This window comes from Aedes aegypti, chromosome 3 (assembly GCF_002204515.2).
Source record: "Aedes aegypti strain LVP_AGWG chromosome 3, AaegL5.0 Primary Assembly, whole genome shotgun sequence".
NCBI lineage: Eukaryota > Metazoa > Arthropoda > Insecta > Diptera > Culicidae > Aedes > Aedes aegypti.
This window is the reverse complement of record NC_035109.1, coordinates 372,390,589-372,400,814: the sequence shown is the minus strand read 5'-3', so window position 1 is coordinate 372,400,814 and position 10,226 is coordinate 372,390,589.

Sequence of the window (10,226 nt, the reverse complement as noted above, 5' to 3'; positions counted from 1 at the left end):
GATGTCACAGTCTGGCGAATCGGTGTGGAATAACCAATGAGAAGGGAAAAAAACTGAAATGAAGACCCAATCTCAAGGAAGGTTCTGTTGTAGCAGTTTCACACAGTTCGATTCGGTCGAGATCTTCGTCGTTGTTGTAGTCTGTGACGAATACGACGACGACGACGACGTCCCTATATTTTTTCGTTTTTTTCCTCTCGCTCCTTGCATGTACATATTGTGGTGGGTAAAGAACCTGGACCATCAAAGAACCGGGGCTGCCATGGTGTGGGTGTGTTTTAGTGAGTGGATTTACCAATACAAGTTGCACAACTGGGGGAGTCGCGGGATTCGTCGGTCGATTTTATTCGGGAAGAGAGTGTTTGTGCTTATTCTGAATGAACTTGCACACAGTGGAGGGGTGCTTCGATTGGGAAGTTGCTTTTCGAAGGAGCTGGTGAAAAATTCAAGGTAGAGACTCACCCGAATTGTTCAAGATATTTTCCAAAGAAATTCGACAACGTCACCTTTAGAAAATTATCTAAGAATTCATTGAGAAATACTCATAAAAATACTTTCAAGAAATCTTCTATGAACTCCTATCGTTATATTTTTTCTAGGGATGTCTTTGGGGTTTTGATACCATTCGATATCACCTCCCAATACCCACAAACTATGCAAACATTGTCAAAATAAACATAAAACTTACCGTTATAAGCTCGATTTTCAAAACGGCCAATTTTCGCTTTATCCAAATCATTCATTGTCTCTTTGCTCAAAACGGCCAATGATCGATTCACTCTCCATCAAGAGGTCCTACAATCGGAAAATTTCGCAAACTGTCATTGGCCTCAGCACGGTGAGAGGCCAATAACTCTCTCTCTCTCTTGCTCATTCGTTCAAAACCAAAAGGGCCCTAGCCTTGGGCCAAGGCACGCTAACAAAAATTCAAGCTGGCTTATAAAAAAGGCCCACGCCTGGTTGAAAATCAAAAATGGGCCAAACATTTAGATTCATATTTTTTCCACAGTTTTGATAGTTTTCAGAATAAAATCCAGTAGTAATAGTAAATCGTCCCTCAACGAGCAAGAAATCACATTGATTCCTTTGAATACTGAGAACTAGGAATTGAAAATTTGGTGAACAATAATTCACATCGAATTTTCTCAGACTATCTAAGCATTGGCCCTGTTGAATTATTACGCGAGATTTCACTAGATATTCTTCGAGTATGTCCGTAACACTCTTTAGGTAACTAATTCATAAATTTCCCTATCAATGTTTCTTCAATTCCTGCTCCTCCACTGCTAACTCATTGGCCGGGAGGAAACCCCAGTTCTGTCAGGTAAGAACTGGTATAGGTCTGGCAGAAGCCAGCGATTCTGCGTGCCTAGTAAATTTAATTATTCGTTCCAGAACCCACACTAAACCGTTTTTGAATCAGTTCTTACTACTTTGCATTATTTTGATGCTGCACCGTGAGCAACACTTCGTGGCATCTTCATCCGCTACCGGCCAGAGGAAATCCCAGTGTTCTTTCAGCAGTTACGATTCGCTAATCTCTAACCTACCTGTTCTACGTATAGATTTTTTTGAATTTGCACAACAAACGCGTATCTAATTAGTAGGGAATGGTCCAAATAGTCGATTTCAATCATTTATCTTTTGAATTAGATAGTAAATTTGTCAAAATATCAATTTCTCGTAACGTAGAACAGAAGAAAGTGAGGTTACCGCCACCATCGAAACACATCGCCATACGTTAAATTAAGAGCAAAAGCTTGTAACATAAGTGGAAATACTACACTTTCTTAGAGGAGTAACTATGCTCACTGGCATGTGTATTATATTGTATAAAACATTATCAAGAAAAGATGAGGAGGTTTTGTGCCTGTTAGAGAAAGATCACCTCCAATGGGCTTTTTCCTGCTCCATAAGAGAAGAAATAAATATGAATATAAACTTTTTTGAGACCTTATCCACCAAGCATGTAAAATAGAACTTTTATTTCAGGTATAATTTTGTTGAAACTACACGATTCAATTATAATTGAAATGATTTTTTAACATGCTTGCAGTCTCTATATAAAATTATTCATTTCTCTTATATGCAAAATACAATACTTTTTCGAACCATCAAAAAATAATGTTTGAGTTTGTTGATTAGGATTGTTATACACAGAAGTTTGAATTCTGTAGCAAATAAGCAAATAAATCGCCATACAAGCTAGTAAACAGACAAGTCGGCTGAAATAGTCAAATATTGCATTTCCAACAGCTAATATCTCAAAAGTTAGACATGCTATGATATTTTTGAAAAAGGCGATGAGTTTATCAACCCTTAATTATTTATGCCTGATATTTTTTATGCCTGAAACAAAATCGTGTTCCGCAGTGTTATCATTTCAATAACTATCTTAGCAATTCTAGCGTAACATTTGAAAAGGGCCTATCTGCATAACTTTCAGCTAAGCCCTTCGATTGAACATGGTTTCTGTTAGGCCCTTTTATAATTTGCTAATTTTATTGATTTTTGAATTGGTTCGCATAAATCTTGAACAAAATTTAACGATTATGTGAAAAACACTATTAGCTAAATATTGGAAATTTTCGATTGAAGATTCAGTACCATATTGATTTTCAAACCCATTCAAACCCATTCGCTTTTTTTACTAGTTTCATACTTGGGGAAGATCCAATAATGACGTCCATCGTTTTCGGGATTTCTAGAACCCTCCTACCCCCTCTGTCACGCTTTTTCCAATACCCAATCCATGCACTGTCACATTTTCTTAAATCCCCCTATTGGAGGAGGCCCAATAGTTGGACGTCATTTTCGGATGACCCCTTGTGTTCGACACTTATAATGGTCTATTACGTAGCTCACAACGATTTGAATTTCAAATAGCACAACAACTTGTAGAAATAGTTGAATTCAAACATCATCCGCAGTTAGGCCCTTTTTGAATTTGCTAATTTTATTGATTATTGAAGTGATTTGCATAATTCTTCGACAAAATTTAATGATTATGTGAGAAAAACACAATATTATAATAGCTAAATATTGGAAACTATTCTATAAAAAATTAGCAGTCTATTGATTATTGCTTTTTTAAACCCATTCACTTTTTTTACTAGTTTTATATTGTTACGGTTTATTACGTGGCCCAGAACGTTAGAAATCTCAAATAGCATAACGACTCGTGAACTCGTGGTTGCATTCATATATCATCAGCAGTTAGGCCCTTTATGAATCTTCAAACCAGTTAGGCCTTTTCAGTTAGGCCCTTCGATTGGACCTGGTTTCAGTTAGGCCCTTTTATTAAACATAGTTCCAGTTAGGCCCTTTTGGAATTTGTTGATTTTATTGCTTATTGAAGCGATTTTCATAGTTCTTAAATAAAATCAAGCGAGAGAAACACAATGTAATAGCTAAATGTTGGATATTCTCGGTTGAATATTCAGTACTGATTATATCTATTTCAAATCCATTCACTTTTTCACTTGTTTGAAACTTTGGGGCCTTCCTTAGCCGAGCGGTTAAAGTCCGCGGCTACAAAGCAAACCCATTCTGAAGGTATCTGAATTCCATTCCCGGTCGGTCCAGGTATTTTTCGTAATGGAAATTTCCTTTACTTTCCTGCACATAGAGTATCATCGATATCGATGCACTTGCCACACGATATACGAATGCGAAAATGCCAACTTGTCAAAGAAAGCTCTCAGTTTATAACTGTAGAAGTACTCATTGAACACAAAGCTTAGAATCAGGCTCTGTTCCAGGGAGGACGTAATGCCAAAAAGAAGTAGAAGAATTCTTGCAGGTTGCAGGGCTATTACAAAAACGAACAAATTTGTTTTTGTGAAAATCGCGACTTTTAGAACTCGATCCACAACTAGAGGCAACAAATAAAAATTAACAAATAAAAGTTATTCAAAATTTTTAATGTATTTGAAATTTTTTAGGATAAAAAAATCAGTTTTTCAACTAACTTCGCATTAAGATTATGATAAAACTAGTAAAAAAGAGAATGGGCTTGAAATACGAATCAATGTACACTCAGAAACACTGGTAGTCACAGAATGACTAAATTTTAGTAATTTATGACTATTTTCTATCTGCCTCTCTTTCATTCTGCAGGGAATTTTATTCCTGTTTGTCAATTCGCCTGAGTTGAAGCATTGCTAAGCTTCAACCCAGGCGAAATGACATTTAGTGTAGAAATTCACAGCAGAATAAAAAAGAGGCATATAGAAAATAGTCATTCATGCATAAACTTTAGTAATTCTGTGACTATTTTTGTTTCTGAGTGTAGTACTGAATATTCAATAAAGAATTTTCAATATTCAATGTTGATTTTCTCACATAATCGATTGATTTTGTTCTTAAACTTTGAAAATCACTTCAATAATCAATAAAATTAACAAATTCCAAAATGGCCTAACTGGAACTATGTTTAATAAAAGGGCCTAGCTGGAGGGGCCTAACTGAAACCATGTTCAATCAAAGGGCCTAACTGAAAGGGCCTAACTGGTTTGCTGACTCGTAAAAGGTCCTATCTGCCGTCAATGTTTGAATTCGACAGGCTATCGACATGCATGTAGACACCATCTTCTATGGTGACAGAGGGCTCGATTGGCTTGTCAGATAGTTCGGGCCTGGGACATCCTGTCTACTGCGAATTGCTGCAGTTGATATAGGGCTGTCCATTGCCTGGAATTCAACCATTTTCACGAGATGTTTTGTTATTTAAGATTTAAAACGTTATGGGCCACCTAGTAGACTATTATGAGTGTCCAAAACAAGTATAAAACTAGTGAATAGGAGAAAGGGGTTGAAATATATATAATCAATGTAGTACTGAATCTTCATCCAAGAATTTCTAATATTTAGCTGTTATGTTGGGGTTTTCTCATATAATCCTTTGTTTTTTGTTCAATAATTATGCAAATCACTTCAATAATGATTAAAATCAGCAAATACTAAAAGGGCCTAACTGAACCCTTGTTCAATCAAAATGCCTAACTGAAAGGGCCTAACTGGTTTGGGCCTAACTCGTAAAAAGGCCTATCTGCCGATGATGTTTGAATTCAACCATTTTTATGAGTTGTTATGTTATTTAAGATTTAAAACGTTATGTGGCCCAGTAATAGACTATGAGTGTCGAACAAAAGTTTAAAACTCTTTAAATAGCAATGGGTTTAAATTAGTAACAATCAATATGTTACAGAATCTTCAATCGAGATTTTTTCAATTTTTATGTTATGCAGATAGACCCTTTTCAAATATTTCACTAAGTTCCATTATGTGAGAAAAACATTATACAATGGCTAAATATTGAAAAATATGGGGGAAAATTGAAAATGTACGAAAGGGCCTATCTGATTTTGATGGAAATTTTCAGTTAGGCTCTTTTATGACCAGTTAAGCCCTCTTAGTTTTACCATTTTCAGATAGGCCCTTTTAAATTTGAATAAAAATACCATCAATAAAGCATTTTGCTTGCCCGTAAGAGTATGTAGGAGTAATTTACGTAAAAAATGATACGAATAATGAATAATCAAGTTTGTTTACATTTTGCAGTTCGGCCCTTTTCAAATGTTACGCTAGAATTTATTTATAAATTCCCTCAAGACTTCATCAAGAGTCCATAAGTTAGTTTAAGGATCTTCACAGAAGTGTTCATCAGGAATACATACAGAAGTTCACAACCGTTTTTTTAAATGCTCCAATAATTTCTGAAAAAAACTCGTTGACACCTTGAGTCATCCCTGGAAGCATTCGTAGATATCAAAGGTTTTCTGGAGCAATCTTCGGAGTTATTGTTAAAGGTATCCTTAAATCCTAAAGAAAACTTTATCGAAATTTTTGGAGGAAATCCCATCGTACCTGCCCTGCCACACGGTATACGAATGCTAAAATGGCAAAGAAAGCTCTCAGTTAATAACTGTAGAAGTGTTCATAGAAACACTAAGCTGAGAATCAGGCTTTGACCAGTGCACACTTAATCAGAATCCCGATCTCAGCTGTGCAAATCTCGGTTGAAATTCGTTTGTTGACATCTCAGCAAAAACGACATTTATTGTCAGCGGCACTCAAAGGTACTGCTATAAACAAACTTGATTTTTTGCTGACATATCAGTTAAAATTAAATTAAATTTAAAATTAACTGATATGTCACCAAAATATCAAGTTTGTTTACAGCAGAATCTATGGGTGTCACTGACATCAAAAGTCACTTTTGATGAGATGTCAGCAAATGAACTTTAACCGAGATTTGCACAGCTCAGATTGGCATTCTGATTTAAGTGTGTAGAAATCCCGAAAAATGATGTACGTCATATTTGAATCTTTCTTCAAGTTTGAACTATACTAGAAAGGTTTTTTTTTATTTACAGCGTCCCCTAGAAAACATTTCTGGCTGCGTCACTGCATTATACGAATGAAATAATAAAAAAAATTGAAGATTTAATTTTTGTTTCTATTTGATTATCCGAGAAACATTGTTCAATACTCCGGATAATCCAGACCGACCTGTATTTATATACTCGCAGAAAATTCTACAGGTTTCTTTTGATTTTCAGGGAAGAATTGGTTTCTTTAGCAAACTATCCATCTATTCCAAAAATGGAATAGTGTATGATTTTCACGAGTTGAGTTAACAAGGGATCAACAGATTTAAAGAATAAAGAATAAAGAATTTACTTAAGGATTGTGACGAACTAAACATGGAAAATTTAGTTTCGTATCTTGTTCATTAGCTTAATTTCCACAGAACAAAGTCATGCTGAAGTTATCTGGGTTCGATCATCGTGGATCTTTTTGTATAGTAGATATGTCTTTGATTTTCCATGACATAGGATATACAAATGCAAAAAATAGCAACTTAGCCAAAGAAAACTCTCAGGTAATAACTGTAGAAGTGCTCGTAAGAATACTTAGCTGAGTGAGGACGTAATATCATGGAGAAGATGACAGAAACACTCTGAATAAATTTAGTAATGAATCTACCAAGGAAATTTACTAAAGATTTTGAAGAAATGACGAAGAACAACAAAATTTCGTGGGAAAGATTTTTTTGTCGAATTTGTCAAAAGTTAGGGTACAATTTGTCAAAAATTCAAAAAAAAATCATTACTCGCATGCTCTGAGATAACGCCCTTAAAGCCATTGGTAACCACGTGTGTAGCTCGTTGTTTCTGAGCAAATGAAAGAATAAGCATTCAAACCAACATCACGGGCAGGTAGATAATGACCCTTTCTTCCCCATAGCGTTGTTAAATAGCATGAAAATCCATTCAAATGCTCAGAAACAACGAGCTACACACATGGTTACCAATGACTTTTTAGGGCGAGATCAGAAGTTATGCGAGATTAAATCTCCGCCTGAAAGTTGAATCTGAATCGACAACACTGAACGCACGGCTACGAAATTTTCCGTAGAGTTCTTACAGGAAACTCCACAAATAAAAAAAAAATCCATCGAAAGCTCGTTCATAAAACTCCTTGAGGATTCCACACCCAGATTTTTTTCTATGCGGAGTTTTCATTGAGCTACATATCCTGGAAGAACTTAGGAATTATCCCTCAGGGCACCTCCAAATTGTTTTTCAGAGAATTCTCTCAGTGTTTTTACCACATTCAAACGAATGAATTAACACGTTATTCAACAATGCTACGATGAAGAGAAGGTCCTTCTCTATCCTCAGTGGTGATAGTTTTTATCTCCGTCCACTCATTGGCTTAAAACAACGAGCTACATACTCCGTTACCAATGGCTTTTAGGGCGAGATCATAAGTTATGCGAGATTGTTTACCCAGTTTTTAAATATGGAATCCAATCCAATCAATGGAATCCATAATATTTCTATAGCACGGCTGGACGACAACCGTGCTGAGAACATTCAAGAATTCAATAAACAAATTCAAGATTTTTCGTTCTGAAATCTAAGTAGGGAATTTCGAGAAATTATTCAAGATATTTTTCAATTCTTGAAAATTGTTTCCAGTGTGTAGAGAAAGTGTACCAGTTATGGCTATAGTGATTCCCTTTTTGGCCATATATGTTTTCTCGAAAACTTTCACATTTTGAATATTTTTGAACGTTATAACATCAAGATTTATTAAAATAATACAATTATCACGTATGGCGAATGTCCATAACGGCTCCATCCCATTACCCCGAAAGCCATTACCCCGAATTGTATGAGATTCAGTGCAGTATCTTGTTTTGCGGGCAAAAATGCGTCTCTAATGTAAACATGTAAACTGGTAATCAGTGCTGGGAATGGTAATAGTAGTAGGCTTGAATTTCGCGAAAATCACCTTGCTTTCCCAGTACAGTAGTTCAAAAACGTGAATCTCATCAAGTAGCCTATGTTGGGTGCATGAATTTTCTAAATTAGGACTGTGCATTTATCGATATTATCGATAATATCGATATTATCGGGTCAATTTTATCGATATGATATCCGATAACTCTCGACCAGATATTTTCCGGTATCGATAATTTTTTTGTCGTCCGATAACAAATCCGATATTCGGAAGAAAATTTATTGATTTTATTACATAAACAAAACTTATTCTATGTTACTTTATATATTCGTGGGGTACGACCTAAAATCACTACGAAGTGCAAGTAATGGACTGCATAATGCAAATTTGGTTGTTAAATAAAGCCTAACGGTTTGACATTGAAATATCTCTTTTTCAAAATATCGGATATCGGTTCGATATCGATAATGTCAAATCCGATATATCGCCGATGGTTTATGGACAAAAGGTCGAAAGACAAAACGTCGAAAGGACAAAAGGTCGATAGACAGAAGGACGAAAGGACAAAAGGTCGAAAACGATTTGCATGGTGGGAAATTTTTCCTTCTTTGAAAAAAGATTTTCGACCTTTTGTCCCTTCTTTTTTGTTCTTCGACCTTTTGTCCCTTCGACCTTTTGTCTTTCGACCTTCTGTCCTTTCGACCTTTTGTCTTTCGACCTTTTGTCATAGATTCATCGCCGATACCGATATTGAATCAATATGATATCGCCGATACCGATAAATCCTCATCATGCACAGCCCTAATCAATATTGCTGAACAGCTGCGTGATCACCGGTATTTGGACTTCTTGGTGGTGTTAATACTCATAACGAATCGTACAATTATCTTCCCACTCTCTAACATTCGGGGTAGTGGCGTTCGGGGTAGTGTCATAGAGTCGCCCATAACTGGTACATCTACCTTAGTTCTTTTTGATATTTTCCATCAATTGAATTCAATGAGTCAAATATTTTTTTCAGCAGTTCAGTAAGATTTTCACTGAAAAAAACAGGGTGGTTTACGATTTTAATAAGGAATTTGTAAAAACCTCCAGAAACCATTCTATAGTTTTGGGCAGGTTCCTTTCTTCAGGAATTGCGCCAGAGATTATTCCGGAAATTGGGAAAAGAAGCCGCCAGGTTATTTGTTCAGAGAATTCTGCCAGGGAATTGTCAAGGTTATATTTCATAAAAATTATTGGGAGAATTGATTATAAATCCTGGATGCTTTTCTTAACCCTCTAATACCCAACCCCGCCTTTAGACGGGGTACTCTTTGGAATTTTTTGTATTTTATCGTAGCTCGGAAATCAAAATGATTTTATTTTTGGCTTATACCTTGACTCATAACAGGCATATAAGAAAAGTTTTTTATGACTTTTGAAACTTGTTTGTATTTTTAGAAATTGTTTGAAAAATTGCATTCTTACATAACCTACAAATGCATGGGCTTCATTTAACGTGTAATATAAAAAATCGTACCTTTTATATTTTTCTACGATTAACCTATCACAAACGAAGAGCCTGGTGGTATTAAAATTATTTCAAACCTGTTTTTCCGTTAGTTACACGGAAAATAAAATACGCTCCGAAAAAAATTAAAAATTTAATATTTTTCAAAATACCGTAACAATTAATATTTTTATTATTGCCAAAAATCAACAACTAGAAAAGGCTTCAAGAAAAAATGAAATAAGCTAGGGATGTTCAAAAATAAAAATTATAAAAATCAAAAACCAAAATTTAAAAATTTGCGAATAAAAATAAATAAATGCCCAAAACGTGTTTAGAACGATTTTAGATAACGAAAAATAATACTTAAATCGAAAATAAAAATTTGGGTATTAGAGGGTTAAGGATGATTTAAAGTAAAGAAATTCCTTGTAAAACACCTGGTGAAAACGACAAGGATATCTGATGAGTCACCTAGATC